The sequence below is a fragment of the Misgurnus anguillicaudatus genome, chromosome 24 (genome assembly GCF_027580225.2).
Source record: "Misgurnus anguillicaudatus chromosome 24, ASM2758022v2, whole genome shotgun sequence".
In the NCBI taxonomy this organism is placed as follows: Eukaryota; Metazoa; Chordata; class Actinopteri; order Cypriniformes; family Cobitidae; genus Misgurnus; species Misgurnus anguillicaudatus.
Window position 1 is genome coordinate 46849652 of NC_073360.2, and position 22515 is coordinate 46872166.

Sequence of the window (22515 nt, forward strand, 5' to 3'; positions counted from 1 at the left end):
ATTTAGCCACGTCAGGCAAAATGTCAAAAGGTTTAAGGGCTGCGAATAAAAAAAATTGTTTCGGAGTTACCAGTGTTGTGTGGAAGTCTGTTTCCTATGTTTCCCTTTAAGGTTCAAGGTTCAAGGTCACTTTATTATCCCCGAGGGGCAATTTGGATTACAGCACGCAGTAACACATATACTAATATACAAATATACAAATCAACATCAATAAATAGACAAATAACAATTAACATCACCACAGTACAACATAATTTAAAGGATGCTGTTAACAATAAGGATAACAGACGGGATGAATGACTTCCTCAGTCTATTTGTTTTGCATATCATCAGACTATATCTGCGCCCAGAGGGTAGCAACCGAAATTCACCCCATAAGGTATGACTCGGGTCAGCCAGAATAACTCGCGCCTTCTTTAAAGATCTGGCCTTTTGCAGATAATTTAGGTCATCTAATGGTGTACACGCAATTTTGCTGCAAACCTTCACAATACCTTGCATGCAGGTTTTCTGTTTAGTAGAAAGTGACCCGTGCCAACAAATAAAAGAGAAAGTAAGAACTGATTCAATAAAACAAGAATAAAACATTTTCATAAAAACAGTATCAACATTAAAACTACGAAGCTTACGAAGAAAATATATACGCTAATGTGCTTTTTTACACACAACATCAACTTGTGACTCAAAGCACAGTTTATTGCCGATCACAGTCCCGAGGTATTTATACTGCTGTACGAGTTCAATTGGTTGATTGTCCATTACAACTGGGGGAAAAACAGGAGAGTTCTTTCTGAAATCAATGCTCATCTCTTTAGTTTTTGCCACATTAATGTGTAAAAAAGAAGATATACACCAATCAAAAAACTCGTCTGTTATAGGGCCGTGTTCAGGGTGTAAGGTACCACCCACAAGCCCAACGACAGATACAAGTGGAGTGGGTGAAGGGGACTCGTGTTCGTTCCTTCCTCAGCGCTTCTAGAAGAATAATTCCATATCATGATTAAATTAATTTCTTTGATCTCTGTGTTGAAATTATAATCTGACTCCAATTTAATATACTAAGAATTTTGTGCATTATTCCAATTATCTGTTTGATCATAATTTAGATGTTTGATTATTTATTAATTCCCATAGTCTTAGTTATTCGTTCATTAGGGACCCGATATCGCACAGGATATACGCCGGCCATTTGCGTACATCTCACGGACACAAAATTGTCAGTCTGATCTTAGTCAGAGGTTACCGGGTAAACTAATATTTTTATGTCTGGCCGCTCCATGCTTGCTCCAATCATAAAAATAGTTACTTTAGTCTAACGCTCATGCAACTTGCTAAGGCAGGTGATAGACATAAATCTGAGAGTTTTAATGAATGTGCCCCATGCTCCATTCGAACATCAAAACATCAGTGTGATCATATCCTGACAGGATAATCTTGCGGTAATACCAGACTCCTTCTAATCTACTGGTCATAACAATTTCTGAAAGAATTAAAATAAATCAATACACTTTCTGAAGAATTCAGATGAATCAAATGTAACAATTTATTATACCAGGCAGGTTTCAGCTTCAAACATAAATTAAACAATATCATACAGAATTTGATTCAATTCCAATTAATTAAAATGATCAACAGTTGCAAAAGTTACAAAGTCATACCTGGCAATAGACACTCTGGCTACAGAGTACTTCCATCGTGAATATAATATACCCAAAAGGTTTAGAAAGATTCTTGTTAAAGATTTCTTACATGATATTCGAATACACACACCCAAAGTGTGGGGAAGATTCTTGCTAAAGAATACTTCCCCGAGTCTCTTGCCAAGCCACCTTATATACACAGAACGAGACAAAGAATAATAAAATCTCAAAACAGGATTTGGTTGGTCCGTTCTCGTGACCTAAAGGAGCACCAAATGGGACTGTTAACCATCTGTTATCTAGATCTCCTCATGAGTTGACACCCATCACAGGAGTACAGATTATGTCTTAAGTTTTAAACTTTGATATACTTTCTCTTAACATTATAGAAATTAGACCTTTTTAACCATTGCACCATCACCTTTAAAACGAAACCAAACATGAAGATGAAACCTTTGTAGCATCACACCATATGATATACCCAATGTTACATGTGTTTAGTATATTTCCAGTAACCAAACCCTTAAAGGAGAAGAGAGAGGGGGTGAAATACAGATCAGTTCCTGGGTATCTGTGACCCCTGTGGAGAGAGACAACACGTCTCTCAAAAATAGACACAGAATGTGGTTTTTATTGTTTTATGGTCCAGCTCCAAAAACAAAACTTGTCCACCTGTCCTACAAGGTTCGTCACTACTAAGGAGGGACACAATAACAGTATCATCCGCAAATTTAATAATATGACGACGTTCATAGTGACTTTGGCATGCATTAGTGTATAAAACAAATAAAAGAGGGGAGAGGACACAGCCCTGAGGAGACCCGGTAGAAGATAAAAGGGCATCTGATAAAACACTGTTCACTCTCACCCTTTGTGACCTTGTTGTTAAAAAATCCATCAGCCAGCAGATCAGTCCATTGTCAATGTTAAAAAAATATTCTTTAGCCTGTCTGCTAAAACATAAGGCTGAATGTTGTTAAAAGCAGAGGATAAATCAATAAATAGTAAACGAACAAAGGACCTAGCCTCCTCAAGATGTTTTAAAACCATATTTAAAAGCGTGCCTGTTGCGTCATCCACACCTCTGCCCAACCTATAAGCAAACTGCAGAGGGTCTAACTTATCCTGTACAGCATCCATAAGTGCATCCTTCACTAGCCTTTCAAAACTTTTCATAACAAGAGATGTAAGTGCTACTGGTCTAAAGTCATTGAGGGTCCTGGGAGTATATTGGTCTTAGGTACAGGAACAATTATTGAATCCTTCCAAAGACAGGGGACCATATGCAGCTGTAAGGACAACTTGAAGATAAAACAAAAAATATCTGACAGCTGAACAGCACAGTTCTTCAAGACCCTACCCCCAATCCCATCAGGACCTGGGCTTTTCCGTGCTTTAATACCACGAAAGAGTTTCGAGACCATACGGTTATCAATGTGCACAATATTACTCACAGGAATACAATCAGCATTTTTAAAAACAGACATCTCCTCACTAAAATCATAAACATTAAAACGATTATAACATTGAACCTAACATTGACTCCAAAACAGAACATTCAATTCATTAGAAAAATCAAGGTCAGTTCCCTTTCAGTCGGTCACTACGACGTCACGTCGTGACCGACGAATTGGGAACTCGCTTAGAGAGACCAATCTGCTTCGAATACTACTAAAACGCCAATGAACTTGGCATTGAGATATTTGCATAATGCTGGCGCCGCCCGCCAGGTGCGTATATAAGGCGCACGTGCAAATAGGGAAATCAGCTTTTTATCGCTTCGAAAGCCGGCAGTATCTGCTACTGAGAATCTACTTTACTCTGTTGGGATCGATTGCGGTTGGACTGGCAGTACCACAGCGGACGCTTCTGTAGGACAGGTGGACAAGTTTTGTTTTTGGAGCTGGACCATAAAACAATAAAAAACACATTCTGTGTCTTTTTTTGAGAGAACTGTTGTCTCTCTCCACAGGGGTCACAGATACCCAGGAACTGATCTGTATTTCACCCCCTCTCTCTTCTCCTTTAAGGGTTTGGTTACTGGAAATATACTAAACACATGTAACATTGGGTATATCATATGTTGTGATGCTACAAAGGTTTCATCTTCATGTTTGGTGTTGTTTTAAAGGTCATGGTGCGCTGGTTAAAAAGGTCTAATTTCTATAATGTTAAGAGAAAGTATATCAAAGTTTAAAACTTAAGACATAATCTGTACTCCTGTGATGGGTGTCAACTCATGAGGAGATCTAGATTACAGATGGTTAACAGTCCCATTTGGTGCTCCTCTTCAGGTCACGAGAACCGACCAACCAAATCCTGATTTGAGATGTTACTATTCTTTGTCTCGTTCTGTGTATATAAGGTGGCTTGGCAAGAGACTCTGGGAAGTATTCTTTAGTAAGAATCTTCCCCACACTTTGGGTGTGTGTATTCAGACATTATGGAAGTATTCTTTAGTAAGAATCTTCCCCACACTTTGGGTGTGTGTATTCAGACATTATGGAAGTATTCTTTAGTAAGAATCTTCCCCACACTTTGGGTGTGTGTATTCAGACATTATGGAAGTATTCTTTAGCAAGAATCTTCCCCACACTTTGGGTGTGTGTATTCAGACATTATGGAAGTATTCTTTAGCAAGAATCTTCCCCACACTTTGGGTGTGTGTATTCAGACATTATGGAAGTATTCTTTAGCAAGAAACTTCCCCACACTTTGTGTGTGTGTATTCAAACATTATGGGAGAAATCTTTAACAGAATCTTCTTACACCATTTTGGGTATATTATATTCATGATGGAAGTACTCTGTAGCCAGAGTGTCTATTCCCAGGTATGACTTTGTAACTTTTGCAACTGTTGATCATTTTAATTAATTGGAATTGAATCAAATTCTGTGTGATATTGTTTAATTTATGTTTGAAGCTGAAACCTGCCTGGTATAATAAATTGTTACATTTGATTCATCTGAATTCTTCAGGAATTGTATTGATTTATTTTAATTCTTTCAGAAATTATTATTTCCAGTAGATTAGAAGGAGTCTGATATTACCGCAAAATAAGTATGTCATGATATTATCACACTGGTGTTTTGATGTTGAATGGAGCAGGTAGCACATTCACCAGGACTCTCAGATTTATGTTTATCACCTGCCTTAGCAAGTTGCATGATCGTGACTAAAGTAACTATTTTTATGATCGGAGCAAGCATGGGGCGGCCAGACATAAAAATATTAGTTTACCCGGCAACCTCTGACTAAGATCAGAACTGGCAATTTTGTGTCCGTGAGATGTACGCAAACGGCCGGCGTATATCCTGTGTGTTATCGGGTCCCTAATGAACGAATAATTAAGACTATGGGAATTTATAAGTAATCAAACATCTAAATTATGATCAACAGATAATTGGAATAATGCACAAAATTCTTAGTATATTAAATTGGAGTCAGATTATAATTTAAACACAGAGATCAAAGAAATTAATTTAATCATGATATGGAATTATTCTTCTAGAAGCGCTGAGGAAGGAACGAACACGAGACCCCTTCACCCACTCCACTTGCATCCGTTGTTGGGCTAGTGGGTGGTACCTTACACTTCGCAGTATTCCACAGACTCTACATCTTTTTTGTTTTGAGTTTAGTGTGTGCGTTGCCTTTCCCTGTGCGCATCATCAACTGAGCATCTGAGTGAATTTCCCTAAAAGAGTGATACGAGAGAGCTTTGTGCCTTGTTAAAGGCAGCCACTCTCTCGTAAATCCGGAGATTAGCGTCCTTTTCAGGATGGCTTTTCGTCCGTGCGATCTTGGATGCGGGAAGTATATGGGTCCGAAGGACGGTCACGAGCGTTGTCTCTCGTGCTTGGGCATCGAGCACGCAGAGGCGGCGTTTGCTGGGGGTAAGTGTTCTCACTGCGAGAACATGTCCCTTGTGGATTTGCGGAGACGGTTGTCTTTCCTCCGGGAAAAACGCAACCCACGTCCAGCGAGTTCTGAACGCCGCCACGGAGCGGCCGTGAAGCTCTCAAAGGACGATCTCCGCATCACTGTGCTGAGCCGGTCGGGGGATTCGTCCTCCGGCTCTCAGCCTCCTCATCCACAGCCGGTTGATGTGCCGATGGAGACTTCAGAGTCGTGTTCTACGATGTCTGTAGGATCTGTCGTGCCTCCCTCCGGGTCCACGGAGACCGCAGCATCCAAGGGTGGGCCCTCTCCCTCTGATGATCCGGACGTCCTCCCCCCCTCCGGACGGGTCGTGACGCCGGACTTCGATCCAGAGATGGTGGCCGTGCTCTCTCGAGCGGCGGAGACCGTAGGGTTGGAGTGGGTTCACCCCCCTCAGCCCGAACCGTCCCGCCTGGATGATTGGTTCTTTGGAGCTGCCCGGGTTTCACAGCCCTCTCCGCCGGTACCTTTCTTCCCCGAGGTGCACGAGGAGCTGACCAGGACCTGGAGGTCGCCGTATTCTACCCGATTACGGCCGTTTCAGCCCTCCCCCCTCACCTCCCTCACCGATGGAGCCGCTAAGGGTTATACGGGGATCCCCCCCGTGGAGCGTGCGGTCGTGATGCAGCTGTGTCCGGCCAACGCTCCCTCCTGGAAGGATCGCCCAACCCTCCCCTGTGATGCAGACAGTCTTCCGGTTTAACGGGGGCTGCCTACCAGGCATGCGGAGAGGCGGCTTCAGCCCTGCACGCTATGGCGTTGCTGCAGGTCCATCAGGCTAAGGCCTTGAGAGATCTGCACGAGGGAGGACACGACTCGCCTGTGCTTTCGGAGCTCCGGGCCGCTACGGATCTGGCCCTCCGTGCTACGAAGGTCACGGCGCAGGCGATTGGTCGTGCGATGTCCACGATGGTGGTCCAGGAACGCCATCTGTGGCTCTGTCTGGCGGACATGTCGGATGCGGAAAAGAACAAGTTCTTGGACGCTCCCGTATCCCAGGCAGGCCTGTTCGGTGAGTCGGTGGAATCGTTTGCCCAGCAGTTTTCCGCCGCCCAGAAGCAGACGGAGGCGATCGCTCAGATCATGCCCCGGCGCAAGCGACCTGCATCTCGCCCTCCAGCGCCGGTGGCCCCGTCTGCTCCTCGCCGAGGGCGCCCTCCGGCGGCTGCCTCCGCCCCCCCCCGCTAGAACGTCTTCTAGACCACGGAGGGGGAACAGCCGTCGGCAGCCCGCCCCGCCCGCTCCACCCGCTTCCCGTGGCAAACGGAAATCGAAGCGGCCCTGAGACGGGCGACCTGGAGATGGATGGGATCACTCAGCGGGAGACGGTGATGGCACCGCTCCTTCCACCGGTAGAGGGCCGGGTGGAAAATCCTTGGTTTCGTTTTGTTCCGCCGGCTTCTCAGCCGGCACCCACAAAACCACAAAAAGAGTGCATTCCTATTCCTCCTCCAGGTCTCCAGAGGATTGAGAGAGATGTTAGCGGGCAGTCAGATGCTCTTCCTCCCTCTCCTCTATCGCCAGCGGGTGTTCTGAGGAGTTCGAGTTCTCCGCTATGGAGACCAGACCACCAGCAACCCCTTCGGAGTCCGCGTCCTCCGCTGAGGAGGCCGGACGACCGTCTCCCTCAGCGGGCTCAGGTCAGTGTCACACACACACATACTGTAGATGCTTATGCTGTCACAGCAGACGCACCGGCAGTCCCACCTGTCTCGCTTCGCTGCCCCGCCGCGGGTACACCGGTAGTGCCGTTAATTCCTCTCGTACGGTCCCTGGGGGCTTGGCTTCAACTTCCCAGTACGTCTCATTGGGTTTTACGCACGATCCGCCTCGGTTACGAAATTCAATTCAATCGGCACACCCCCAAATTCTCGGGCGTACGTTTCACCACGGTGAAAGCGTCCGATGCACATGTACTGCGTGCAGAGGTCGAAGTCCTGCTGGCGAAGGACGCGATCGAGCCGATCCCTCTTACCGAGATGAGATCGGGTTTTTACAGCCCGTATTTCATAGTACCCAAGAAAGGCGGCGGGTTACGACCGATTTTGGATTTGCGTGTCCTGAACAAATCTCTTCAGAAGAGGTCTTTCAGGATGATTACACCGAAGCAAATTTTCAGTGCGATACGCCCCCAAGATTGGTTTGCAGCGATAGACCTGAAAGACGCGTATTTTCATGTGTCCATTCTCCCTCGTCACAGACCGTTTCTCCGGTTTGCGTTCGAGGGTCGGGCATATCAATACAAAGTTTTACCGTTCGGGCTGTCTCTCTCTCCCCGTGTGTTCACGAAAGTAGTGGAGGCGGCGTTAAAGCCCCTCAGAGAGAGCGGTGTTCGCATTTTGGCTTACCTCGACGATTGGCTTATAATAGCGCATTCTCGGCGGACGCTGTGCGAACACAGAGATCTAACACTTCAACATCTCGCCCGTTTGGGTCTTCGGGTCAACTGGGAAAAGAGCAAACTCTGCCCCACGCAGAGGATCTCTTTTCTCGGTATGGAACTGGACTCGATCGATTTATCGGCGCGTTTGACAGAAGAGCGCGTCCAATCAATTCTGACTTGCCTCGGTTCATTCTGAGGGAAGAATGCGGTCCCTCTGAAACAATTTCAGAGACTCCTGGGGCGTATGGCAGCAGCAGCGGCCGTGACACCGCTCGGACTGCTCCATATGAGACCGCTTCAGCGTTGGCTTCACGATCGAGTCCCGAGGAGAGCGTGGCGCGCCGGCATCCATCGTGTAACCATTACACCTGCGTGTCGCCTAACATTCCCCCCGTGGTCAGACCCCGCGTTTCTCAGGGCCGGCGTGTCCATGAGACAGGTCTCCCGGCATGCTGTGGTCCACACAGATGCCTCCGACACGGGCTGGGGTGCCACGTACGACGAGCTCACGGCTTCAGGGGTGTGGACAGCACCCCAGTTGCATTGGCATATCAATTGCCGCGAGTTATGGGCAGTATATCTGGGACTCATACGCTTTGCTACGGAGCTGCGAGGGAAGGATGTACTAGTGCGCTCAGACAACACTGCGACTGTAGCGTATATCAACCGTCAAGGCAGTTTGCGCTCTCGTCACCTGTCGCATCTGGCTCGTCATCTCCTCCTTTGGAGTCAGAAGCATCTGAGGTCCCTTCGTGCCATTTACATCCTGGGCTCGCTCAATACAGCGGCAGACACGCTTTCCCGAGCGGCGCGCCCCGGCGAATGGCGACTCCACCCCCAGACGGTCCAGCTGATTTGGAGGAAGTTCGGTCGTGCGCAGATAGACCTATTTGCATCACCGGACGATACCCATTGTCGCCTGTTTTATTCACTAACCGAGGGCAGCCTCGGCGTGGATGCGTTGGCACACAGCTGGCCGCGGGGCATGCGCAAATACGCGTTCCCCCCAGTGAGTCTAATAGCACAGACTCTGTGCAAAGTCAGGCAGGACGAGGAGAGCCTTTTAATGATCGCCCCATATTGGACGACCAGGAATTGGTTTCCGGAACTAATGCTCCTCGCGACAGCCCCTCCCTGGCGGATTCCCCTGAGGAAGGACCTTCTTTCTCAAGGAGGGGGCACATTATGGCACCCGCGCCCCGACCTGTGGAACCTCCACGTTTGGTCGTTGAGCGCGCGCAAGGTTTAAGTGATTTACCCCAGGCGGTATCTAACACAATCGACGCGGCACGAGCTCCGTCTACGAGACGGGCTTACGCGTTTAAATGGAAGCTTTTCGTCACTTGGTGCTCTTCGCAACGCGAGGACCCCAGAGAATGCCCTATTAACATCCTGCTTTTATATCTTCAACATAGGTTAGACGGTAGGCTGTCACCCTCCACTATTAAAGTTGATATCGCCGCTATATCTGCTCATCACTCACTTATTAACGGCAGATCAGTTGGCCAGCATGATTTGGTTATTAGATTCCTGAGAGGCGCTCGCAGGCTAAACCCCTCGCGCCCCCCTTCTATTCCTCCCTGGGACCTGTCCGTGGTGCTGAAAGCACTTCAGAGTCCACCATTCGAGCCTTTGCAGTCTGCGAGTCTGAAGCTTTTATTAATGAAAGCTCTGACCCTACTCGCATTGGCCTCAGTGAAAAGAATAGGAGATTTACATGCATTCTCTGTTGACGATTCGTGCCTTCAGTTTGGTCCTGCTGTCTCGAGCGTGACTTTGAGACCCATACCAGGCTACGTGCCCAAAGTTCCCACCACTCCCTTCAGAGATCAGGTGGTGAGCTTGCAAGCATTGCCTTTGGAGCAGGCAAACCCAACCGAGGCTTTGTTGTGCCCCGTACGCGCACTGCGATTCTACGTGGACCGCACGCAAAGCTTCAGGACCTCGGACCAGCTCTTTGTTTGTTATGGTGGTCAGCAGAAAGGGAAAGCTGTCACTAAGCAGAGGATGTCTCATTGGATAGTTGATACTATCGCCCTGGCTTATAATCTGCAGGGCATTCCTTGTCCCTTTAATTTGAGAGCGCACTCCACACGGAGTGTTGCCTCATCTTGGGCTTTAGCTCGTGGTTCCTCGCTAACAGACATCTGCAGAGCTGCTGGTTGGGCGACACCTAATACGTTCATTAGATTTTACAATGTTCGTATCGAGCCTGTATCCTCTCGTGTTCTTTCCTCACCAGGGAGGGCACGGAGAGCAGACTCGCAAGTCGGCTTGCAGCCTCCGACTGAGGCTCCAAATTGAGTTTCAGTATGGAAGGCTAACAGAGCAAAAATGCGTAATGGTTTGATTTGCTCTCTCCACTGCCTTGGCAGCCTTTGTTGCGGAGCATTGGTTGTCAGCCTTTCACTAGCTGTATTCTTACGAACCTACGTGTTTGGCCAGGGCCCCACATTGTGTCCCAACGGGTTCCTTTGTGAGTTTTATTCCGTGGGGTTAATCCTACCAGCCCACGTTTCCCTTAGCAGAGCACTGCTTTGCTTACACAGCCACGGCTGTCTTTATTCCTCAACTACGGTTGACTTTCGCCCACCATTAGCCCTTAAGAGGGGCGGTGGCTTCCGCAGCGTTCCTATCCCGCTCTGGTAGGGCGCTTCCCAGTCGCTGGCACTACTGTGGGGTTAAAGGAACATCTAGTGCCCGGCCTTCTGCCTTATCTTTCTCCATTTCCCGAGGGAACTTGGAGGGTTTTTGCAGACACTGGAAGAGGTCAGCCCCTAGTGGCGTTTTGGTAGGGATTCCCAATTCGTCGGTCACGACGTGACGTCGTAGTGACCGACTGAAAGGGAACGTCTCGGTTACGGATGTAACCCTCGTTCCCTGAAGGAGGGAACGGAGACGTCACGTCCCGTCGCCACAGGTGCTGCCACCTGCTGTTTAGGCCGGTCACCTTCCGGCTTTCTCAGCGAACAGAAGCTGATTTCCCTATTTGCACGTGCGCCTTATATATGCACCTGGCGGGGCGGCGCCAGCATTATGCAAATATCTCAATGCCAAGTTCATTGGCGTTTTAGTAGTATTCGAAGCAGATTGGTCTCTCTAAGCGAGTTCCCAATTCGTCGGTCACGACGTGACGTCTCCGTTCCCTCCTTCAGGGAACAAGGGTTACATCCGTAACCGAGACGTTTTCCCAGCTAGAGAAATGGAGCATTTTTTGGATTGCAAACCTATAATGGTTTTCACGCCCTCCCATGCAGGACGTGAATTCCCATCACGCAACAAGTTTTCCACTTTGTCCTTATATGCACACTTAGCAAGCTTAAGTTCCTTCTTCACCTGTTTTGAAAGTGCTCTGTGCTGTATCATGTCGCCCTGAATAAAGCTAATATTCCTCTGATTAATTATACTTTTGACTGATTTGGAGACCCAAGGTTTATTATTTGGATAAATGGTGTTGGATTTCTATGGAATAATTGTTTCCTCACAAAATGATATATAGGCAGACACCGTTTCTGTCAGTTCATTTACATCCGGGCAGGCATTTTTGAACACATCCCAATCAGTGATAGTAAAACAGTCTTGGAGGCACTGAATAGAGTCTTCTGACCATACCGGAACAGATCTTCTTTTCGTTTTGAGTCTCTTCAGGACCGATTTATATGTAGGAACCAAATAAACAACATTATGGTCTGACGATCCAAGACAAGAGGAGGTCTGCGAAAAGATTTGTAAGCCCCTTTAACCGTCCCATAACAGAGGTCCAAACACTTCGAATAACGGGTGGGGCAAGTGACGTACTGATAGAAATTACAGAGAGACTTCCCTGGTTTACAGTTATTAAAATCACCCATTATTAAAATCGGCGCATCAGGGGAAATCCCCTGAAGCTGCTGCACAGAAAGTGGCCATGGATTGCGTGGCCATATCAACGTTAGCCTTCGGATGGATATAAACAAGAGTCACAAATAATTGGGGGAATTCCCTCAGAAGATAAAAAGGACGTAAGGATACAGAGAGGAGTTCAATGTCTGGCGTACACAGTGACTCTCTGACAACCACTGTGTTACACCAACTATTGTTCACATACAGACACAGACCCCCGCCAAGTGACTTACCGGTCACTGCAGGGTCTCTGTCCGAGCGATACGGAGCTCCGAAACCGTTGATCTCCAGATGAGAGTGAATGTCATAAGAGCACCTATTATGAGATACACGTTTTTAAACATCCTTTTGTGTGTAAGTGTGTATTAGTACATGCTAACGATATTCAAAAAGTACATACCTCAAAGAAAACGATGACGCGAGTTATCGTCTCTAACGTTCGAGGATTACAAAAAACACTCGGATTGTAGGCAACAGTTTACTTCCTGGGATTAGTGACGTAGATAAGACCAACATTATCATAGTTCAGCCCTCTCTGCTTTGCTTGGGTACGCCCTCAAAGACGGGGGTGGGGAGCGCCGAGTCAGAAGAGAGCTAAAATGGCGGAGGTTGGTAGTCCCTGCTTTGACTCTGTTTGCAAACTCTTGTTTCATTGTTTAAGCGATTAAATCTCTCGAGTAGACGCTGTCTTTAGATGCGAGGGCAAAATAGCACTTTATGGACTTACACAGAGGACATCATGTTTAATACGGTTCCGGAAAAATCCAGTCAGAAGTTGTTCACTGAGTTTTCACAATAACTGCTTCTCATGAACCGAAGCTGGATTTGCGCGACGTCTCCTCCTGAAAGTTGGATTACCGTGCACTTGTGGATCACAGGCTGTAAGTATTCACGTTTATTATTTGCCTTTACTGTAAGTTACGTTACCGGTAACCGGAGATTAACATAATGTGTAGAGCTCAGATATATATCTATGTGTAGAGCTAAGCTTGCAAGATAATTGTTTTGTGTTGTAATAATGTATTTCATAAACAACGTACCATATTTACACACGTGTATGTTGAAATATGCAGACTATCGTTTTTTATCGATGTTTATTTATACGTGTTTACAAACTTGCTAAGCTGTTCCAGCTAAACTGTTACTGGTAAAGTTTGTTCTCATGATCAAACTCAAGAAACTCTAAGTACAGATGATTTGTTTAACGTTATATGTATTTTACTGTTGTTTTTACTTGAAGCTTTCTTAGATTTTGAAACGAAGTAAACACGTAATGTGTGTTGCTAATGTTGGGCCATGTAATACAATAACGTTTTAATGAATAGTCTAATGATTTATAATCGTTGTACTCTATTGTTATAATATGCCTTTTTGACTGAATACATGTTTGTTTTATTTGTCTATATCCTAGATTCGCAGCTGGACACATCCTTCTACACTGTATGCAAACATGCAACATCATTACACACAGTACAAGGAGTCAGACTGACATATGAGGAGCAAAGGTGTGTAACACATGATGTATTTAGCTAGTGAAACCACTACCAGTCTTAAATGTATAACTGATGATGACAAAGTTTTTTTTTCTCTGCATAATCATAGGAACCCAGGTAGTAGCATCGTTTCACAATGTTTACATCACCATCATCAGTGGATGCCTTTGCCGTCCGTAGCCTGAGATTTCAGATTTGCAGCAAAAAATTAGATTTTCCCATTTGTGACCAGTCACGGAAAGTAGGGACACAAGTCGGATCTGGGCATTTTGAGTTATTCACATATTCTGAAAGTGCAGTTTCTAAGCTTTCCAACGATGTGTAACACATGGAAATCTGATAAGATTTGGAGAAGTTGTGACCATTTGAATATAGGAACTCAGAAATACTCAAACCGAGAAAATCGAGACGAAAGGGACTCTTCTTTCCAGCTGGGGGAGACAATAGGGCTCATTTACATCTCATTTAGCTAAGCCATACCCCCTGTAAAACCCTTTTTGAGATGTTCTAGCATCATATGTAGTATTTTATGACCAAATGACAACCCGCAAAAATAAACATGACTCTTTTACCTTTGTGGGGATCACAAGTCGAATCCAGTCTGTTTCAGATTATCCAATGACCATATTTGTTCACAAATGCGTATAATCCGTGAAATATAGATTGTTTACATCAGATTTCGCATGAATGTCTGGTAATACAATATAATATATAATCTGAAGACTATTTAAATCGTAACATGTACGGGTATATGAGCTTACACTCCGTTAAACACATGAACCCGCCTTCAAAGTTTGTATTTAAAATAGGGAAGTAGTATAATAGATCAATACCAATCGCTCGCTCGTTCCTCCATCAGCCAATGACTTCATGGAAAATATTGATAGACAAAACATGTAGCCAATTATATGAAGAATACAACGATATCTGTGTAACGTCTGTGTGTCTGGACTCATGCTGCGCTGCGAGAACTGACATAGAGATGACGTCAAAGTACTGCGAGAGCGAGTCGAAATTAAACTACTGCGTACGATTTCTTGAAGAGCTCTCGCGGTACTTTGACGTCATCCCACTGCGACGCCGCATAAAGGCAGTGACGCGGCTGACGTACGATGCGGCTGACTGTTATTTGTTCCGCCCCAGCTTCTTGTATTTTTCTTTTGTTTTGTGCGCCCGAGCTTTACAGTCTAGGGAGACGCACGCTATAAGTAAAAAAAAAAAAACTTAGCAAACATTTCTGAGGAACAGGGCACTACAGTCACGTGACTTCACGCTCGAGCCGGAAGAGAAGACAATGCTGAATAAAGTCGTAATTCTGCTATTTTTGGACCAAACTGTATTTTCGATGCATCAACACAATCTTACTGACCCACTGATGTCACATGGACTACTTTGATGATGTTTTATTACCTTTCTGGACATGGAAACCATACATAGATTTTCAATGAAGGGGATAGAAAGCTCTCAGAATAAATCTAACGATAAAACATCTTAAACTGTGTTCCGAAGATGAACGGAGGTCTTCCGAGTTTAGAACGACATAAGGGTGAGTCATTAATTACATTATTTTCATTTTTGGGCGAACTATTCTTATTTAGTTGTCACGCTGTTCCCTTTGGGGGCGGAGGCGAAAACAAAAGCTTATACAGTATGTAAATATACACACAGACAATGACGCCCCCCGCTGCACGCTAGAATCTCCGAAAAACAAGCCTATTTTAACCGCAAAATGTACGCTTTTAAAAATACAGAAACTGCTATCTCAAACATGGAGAGGCTTCTTCGTGATCTCAACTAACAGATTCTGCAATAAAAACGAAAATCACAAATTTTGAAAAAAAACTTTGTTTCTCATTTTCTCGAAACTTGTGCTGCCGACTTGTGCCCCTGGTTTCCGTGACGGGTCACATTTATTGGAATGCTGTGCAGGTATTTAAGTATTTTAGTAACTGTGTTAAATAAAGTAGTATTTACTTTTACAATAAATTGATTGCTTGTTTATGTTTTTACAGGTTGTACCTTGCAGCCATCCATTACAATGTCACCAAGCCGTAACAAAAGCAGGAGAGGGAAAGTACAAGGCTATGTTCCCAAAACACACAAGTGACATACCGTAAGCAGTAATGTTTTATTTCAAATACATTCATAATTAAAAACTTAATGTATGAAGCAGGGAAATAAATGATCAAAACAAAAGATTTTTTGACTGCAATATTTGTACAGTTATGTGGATGATGTGATCAGGCTTGTGTTTGATGAGGTATTTGAAGATAAGCTGAAGGAAACCCCGATTCCAATGGACCTGGCATCCCAGTTTGAGAGACCTTCAAAGGAGGACGTGATTGCATGCCATCTTCAGTGCAGGGGTCGTCAGAAGCCAACATTCCGATCAGGAAGCTCCAAGCATATCTGGAGAACAACACACGACAGGATGATAACCTTATAGTGTCATCTTAAATAGCACCAGCTGACAAAGCTTTGATATGCCATTTATCTGAATAGATAGCTGTAAGAAATGAATTGAACAATTTTTGAAACAAGAGCACAATATGGTTACTAAAGTATGTTTATTTGTATATTGTTTAACATTTCAATATATATTGGTAATAAATAAAAAACTTTTGACTGACTACTATATTTTCTTTAAAGTTACATCTTTTGTTCTTTTGGGTACTTTGTTACTATAATGATACTTTAGTGTTATTGGTTTAAAAATGTAATAAAACTTACTCTAGTCCTGCGCCTCAAAGGCTTATAGTCGGTACAATAAATGTTCTGTGTGTAGGGATTTAGACAATTTGTACAAAACCTGGATGATGAATCACGCAGGTAAGAGGCCCTGGAACCTGTTGCATTCTCCTTAAAACCTAATAAGTAAAAACATAGCACTTATAAGTAAGCAGTCTTTCATAATAAAGTTTACCATAGTGAAATAATGTAGAACATTCATTTCAAAAAATACTTTCTTTGTGCTATTGGTGTTTCCATATAGTTTGCACAGTGATATAGTAAGCAGTCTTTTATAATAAAGTTTACTATAGTAAAATAATGTTAACAAATGAAATAGTTTTATAATCATTTCAACAAATACTTTCTATGTGCTACATTTGGTGTTTCCATATAGTTTGGAAAGTAATGTAGTACGTTATAATTACCTTTTGGATGTCTTTGCAACACATTTTCGTCTTCGTTTAGCATTCTGGCAGAGCTAAGGACACCTAAAAAAGTTCAATCCAATCGCATTCATTGATGGAGATCGTTTATATCGTAACGGCCTTCTGAACTCTCTGGATCGAGCTTGAAGTGGTAAGGCAGTACAGACACCATAGTTTATAGAGAAATATAACGCTTGTTTACGTTGCCTGTGACTCTCAGTCAGACGGGAAAACCCACGCGTAGTCAGGGGCATAACCTTTCAAACACACGCCGAACCCAGCTGACCAATAACAGTTGAGTAGTCATCTGACCAATCCGAGTACTATAGACATTTTGGGAGGCGAAGACAGGAACTAAACCGAGCGTTTTCCAGACAGTGAGAAATCGGTGAGGTATGTAAGCAATTTATAAGACTCACAATGCATTAGTTCAAGTTTTAATAACATGTATGTACTATGGGATATTACAATAACGTGCTAACGTGCTAATTTATTAGCATAATTGGTGCTCTTTAAGCCACGTTTCTGTGAAGGCGAGAAGACAGGTAGGTTAAACGTAGGTTAAAACCAGATAAAAACCACGGATTTTGTCAAAACAATTTCACAACTTCACACACTGCTGCTGCGTGTCGCCATGCGTGTTACCGCGTCAGCGCCAACCCATGTTCTGTGTTTCATCTTTAGTGTAGTGTTTTTATAGCGTTTTTATCACATTATACGTTTATTCTTTATATACATTGAAAGTTTTAATGGCTACTGAGATGTATATGTGTGCATTTATGTAATGTATCTTGACTGTTTTTGATTGTAAGTCAATTATTTTTACAGTATGAATCATATTATATGTATAATATATATTTATTATGTATGGAAACATAACAGTTTTAAAACAAACAGTAGAGAGAAAAGAGTTATATGTTAAAAGGCATAAAACTGTCAAATATGAAATATTAAAAAAATTGTATAATAGAATACATGATATTATTGCTTTTTAGTATAACCAATTGAAATCTTTAATCTTTCTAAATAAATTATAAATGTAACGTTATGAAAACGCTATAAACATAGAGGGAACAGACTTCAATGAGGAACTTTGATTACACGAGCAGTAGAGAAAGAAAAAAACAAATACATCTAGCCCTATTTGACTAATTCTACTCTGCAAGAAAATAAAATAAATGTTGGGATGATCTTCATCTGCCTTTTCTCTGTTCAGTGAGCGGCAGGAAGAAACAGCGCCTTTCATTTACAGACTCATATGATGTGCCAAAAACCTGCTGCTAAATGTTTAGATATAGATAAGAACATGAATATACTTCTGTAAAAATATGCACATCATTTGTTATTCAGACGAAGGCAGCATTAGATAAATACAGTATTACTGCCAAAATCACTGTGTATAATGCTGATGTTTAGACGATATGTCAGTTACAGTTACAGATCGATATGCTGGTTAACATATTAATTATATATGTCGATTCTGAATCGATTCATGAGGGTCCAAACGATTCCCACCCCTAATGAACACAAACACTTGAGGAAATAAGATCATGTGTTCAACCTGACAGACTCCAGTCAATGTCTTTGAATATGATTTAATCACGACTGAATCCTACTCATAAAGTATACAAGAGTTTATATAAGATAGATACATGACAAAGTCACATCATTTATCTCTAATATGATTTATTCTTCATATCTGCAATCCAGAAACTCCTCTCTGTTACCATACAGTCAAAAACAATTTAACTTTCTTGATGATCTCAGCTTTAACAAGTCATGAGGTTTTAAATCGAAATCATTTAACCGCATGCACTTTCTCTATTTCAACACATTTTGTTGTCAAAAGCATACAGTACAAATGTTCAAACCTGTAAGGAAAAGACATGTTAGTTATAATTAGTTATGATTCATTTCAATTTCCTTCACAACTTGCAACAAAACTCCTCTGTTAAAATGTCAGAAAATGTAGTTTGGTGTTTCTTTGATGAAATCTTTGCTGATATTATTGTGTATGAAGAGTTTTTCTCCCTGTCGTGTTGTTTTTATAAAGATGATTTCACGAGTTCGCATTAACATGTAATCGATAGGGAATGAGAAAAAGCATATTTGGCGTGCTGTCCGAGGAGAGGGCTCCGAGCTCGGAATTTTAGCCTGAACCCAGAGTACTCCGCAAAAATGCCACGTAAATGACAGACAGCAGCACTGTTTGGTTGGATCACATGATCATGCTTCTCCCGAACTTAGTTAAATAAACTTCATTAAAAACATTGATCCATCATTGACACTGACACACACATTAATAATGTGTTTTATAGATTAAGTGAAATTGATCTTTAAACACTGTAACATCTTTAAATGTAAGATCAGAGTTATGTTATCTCCAGCTGATATTCCTCCTGTAATAGAGGAAGATTTTTACATCAAATACCTGATGAGAATTACAAGTGTGAGTCATGAACTCAATACAGATTTATGAAGAAATGTTCATGTGGTTTAGGACATCTAACACTAATAGTCAGCTGTGTGATGGATTTATTTGACATTAAACACACAGTGTCTCAGTTACTGAGGGATTGAAAGAGGAACATTACATGAAGAGATGGAGGTTACAGATTTGTGGACAAACTTTGTAGTTTTGTATAATTCACATAAAGTCTCTGTTCTCTACAGGTTGAGGGAGTGTGATATCACAGATGAAGGTTGTGTTGCTCTGACTTCAGCTCTGAGATCAAACCCATCACACCTGAGAGAACTAAATCTGGCTGTTAATAAACTCACAGATTCAGGAGTGAAGCTGATCTCTGATCTAAAAGATGATCCACATTATAAACTACAGACAGTACTGTGAGTAGAGCTCATTTAAATAAATGTTTCAAGTAAACTCATGCAGTGTCATTTAAATCCTAGAATATAAATATTAGAAATAAATGTAAATTGATCTGCTGCTGTTATAGGCTGTGTATCCTTTAAACCCAACAAACAGAAAATATTAAGTGTACATGATCAACACTTGATGCTTTGTCAGATCAACACAATAAGAATTCAACACAATGTCTGAGTCTGTTTACTAACTGTGATGTTGAGTTTGTTCACTCCAGGATTTAATACTGTGATCTTACTCTTCTTACACATTATATATGATGTTTGGTAATGGGGTTTGTTTGATAGGCCGACACCTCTATAGTTATGCACACTTGACTAGATGTTCATCTTAAACTCTTTTTATAACAACTTGGTTTTTATTTCATGTTTTAAGCATTAGTTATCAAATCATCAGAATACAGACAGAAATAACAACCCAAACACAATATATACACAACAGATAAACACAAAGTACAGATGATAAATGATACAGATGAAAAAGAAGAGAAAGTCAACTCTTAAAATCTGATGGACACTTCACACAACTCTCTGTCGAGCTTTGACATTGATGCTGTTTCTCTTTATATACATGACTGTCAACCTCCAGGACTTTTCAAATAAAGCATCACCTTCATTTTCTTACTGTTTGTGTGTGAACTCATAAAACTGTCAGTGTGTCATTATATTATACTACATACATATCAATACATTCATCTCTTTCATTGACATCAAATATTCAGAGGAAATAGATGAAATGTGTTTTTGTATTGTTGTAGCTCATGTGTATGTGATAAACAGATTGTTGACATGTTTATTATGTTGAAGATTTCATTTCTATCACTGACTGACAGCACTAATAGTTTGTTTTTCTATCTCTTCATCTGACACTGATGATGATCTCATATCTGATTGACTTTCTCTTTCAGTCTTTGTCCTAACACACCATGGTAAATATGTCTGTGTGATCTTCAGTATGATCTGCTGGTGAATAAGAAGACACAATAGTGACATCACTTCCTCTTAACCGTATGAGTTGATTATTCAGTACAGGATCTGATCTGTGACTTTATCTAAATCTGACTTTGAAGTGTTGGAGGTAAATCTTCATCCTAACTCAGCTTCTGTCTACACATTTCCTATAAGAGCGATTTATCAGTCAGTGTAAGAGGAGCAAGAAATCTCATAGGATCATAAACTGAAGTAAATACTGACAAGATTCCTCTTCTTCTACACTGTTGGGCTTTTTAACTTCATCTTAAACTGAAATGTGTTCAAGTTCAGCACAACATTGAAGACTCGCAGCTCATTTATCTCTAAATCCAAATATTGGACGTCTTTGCTTTTGTGTTCTTCAGGATCTGACTGCAGGACTTTTTGATGATTATCTGATCAATTATAAAAAAGTTGAGACACTGAATGAAATGTAAATAAAATCACAATGAAATTTTTTAAAAATCTTATAAACACAGAAAACAAATCAAATGTTTAATCTGATATTACTGATATTCAATTCAATTAAATTTTATTTATATAGCGTTTCACAATAAGTAATTGTTTCAAAGCAGCTTTACATTAGTAGAAGCAAAGAAAAGCACAGAAAATCGACAGATAGCACAACATAATACATGATAGCAAAGCAGGTAAATTTGCTGCGGCTATGACTCAACATTATAAGCGAGCGTGTTACTAATGTAACGTATAGGAGAGGGTGCTAAGTTAAGCCCAAGAAGGCTGCCTCCCCGGGTTGAAAAAACCCAGACTTTTTAGCCAGGGAAGTAAAAAAGTCCTAGGAGGGATAAACCCTTGGGAGATATATATATTTATATATACATTGAAACAGATAAGGAGATTAAGCGGGTTCTGCCGGTGGTCGCTGGTCAGGCATCAGTTGGGCATCACGTTGAAGGAAGGCTAGTGAATCAGGGATGGTCCGACCTTCACTTTCACCGGAACTGGGTCTGTTTGTCTCAGTGTCCTCGGAACGAGGACAATGAGACAGGGAGAAATAAACAAAATCCTATTAGCGTAGGGGCCGTTCACATGTAATGCAGGTGTCACACAGTGATGTGGTTTAAATCAGCTCGGTTCCAAAGAGGTTAATTATTGCTGCTTAAGTGTTTTACCTATAGTTGAGGATTTTAGCAAATTTGAACAGCATCTAGTGGACAAACACAAACTTTACAATAAATGACTCTTGCATACGTGGATATAAGTTTAGTTCATCTCAAAGTGTTTTGTGCTCTTTCATGAAGGAGAAAACCTCACACATTAACATTGAGAGGTAACTCTAAGTATTAGTTAATGAGTTAATATTTGTGTGAATATATTTTTATTAATAAATTGATACTATCAGTGAAATGATAATAATAAATTACAGTTTGACAGTAAATATAAACAACAATTAAATTAAAGTTAAGAGGATACCCTAAAGTGCCAGAAAAAATCCCTGGGTTCATTTTAGGAGATTTTCTTTACATCTAAAACACAACGCATTCAATGCCTAATTCAAAATAAATGTAAAAACAAACCAGTAAATTCATACTCAGTGAACAGTAAATTAGGTCATTATTATAATTTGTACAATCTTGAGGTAAAATCCTGAACTCCATCAAAGGCGTCTAAACGTCAGGTGTTGTTCTAAAAATGACCGCTTGAGGCCATATAAGAATGTGTTTCCAGTAAAATACAGTGATGTGCTGCTTCAGTTGTTCCTGTTATAAAAAAGATTTCATTCTTATGCAGAGATTATAAAGTCACTGTTAATCAAGCTGTCAATACTGTAGTGTTTCTCTCGCGATGGATTGAGGAAGTTTTAGCCACTTTGAGCAGAGGGAAGTTGTTTTCTAAGATTGACTTGGCACAGAAATATACAACCATCAACACACACAAGGGATTATAATCGTCTTGCTTTTGACATCAGTTCAGCCCCTTTCATTTTTCAACGTATAATGTGATGAAAGATCTGAAAGTGTTTATTTAAATGATTTGTTGATCACAGGTCAAGAGTTGATTTGTTTATGCAGCATCAGGTCAGGGATTTACAGGATAATTATTTCTAACAGAACAAGAGATCAACATTATGAAAGTATTAAGAGTTTCTTCAATAAGATTTTTTGACCCTAATGAGCCTCTGTAGTTTCTGTCAGTACACGATC

At 42.0% G+C, this 22515-nt stretch overlaps 1 protein-coding gene and 1 long non-coding RNA gene across 2 annotated transcripts in view; both read left to right on the forward strand.

Annotated features, from left to right (window-relative positions):
• LOC141361723 (protein NLRC3-like) overlaps nucleotides 1-22515 on the forward strand; it is an 843841-nt gene that overhangs the window by 733332 nt on the left and 87994 nt on the right. The gene's annotated exons all lie outside the window — the stretch shown is intronic.
• Nucleotides 15248-16169, forward strand: LOC141361623 (uncharacterized). The gene is made up of 3 exons (XR_012367774.1): nucleotides 15248-15269; nucleotides 15353-15453; nucleotides 15564-16169. It is a non-coding gene; the product is annotated as an uncharacterized lncRNA (long non-coding RNA).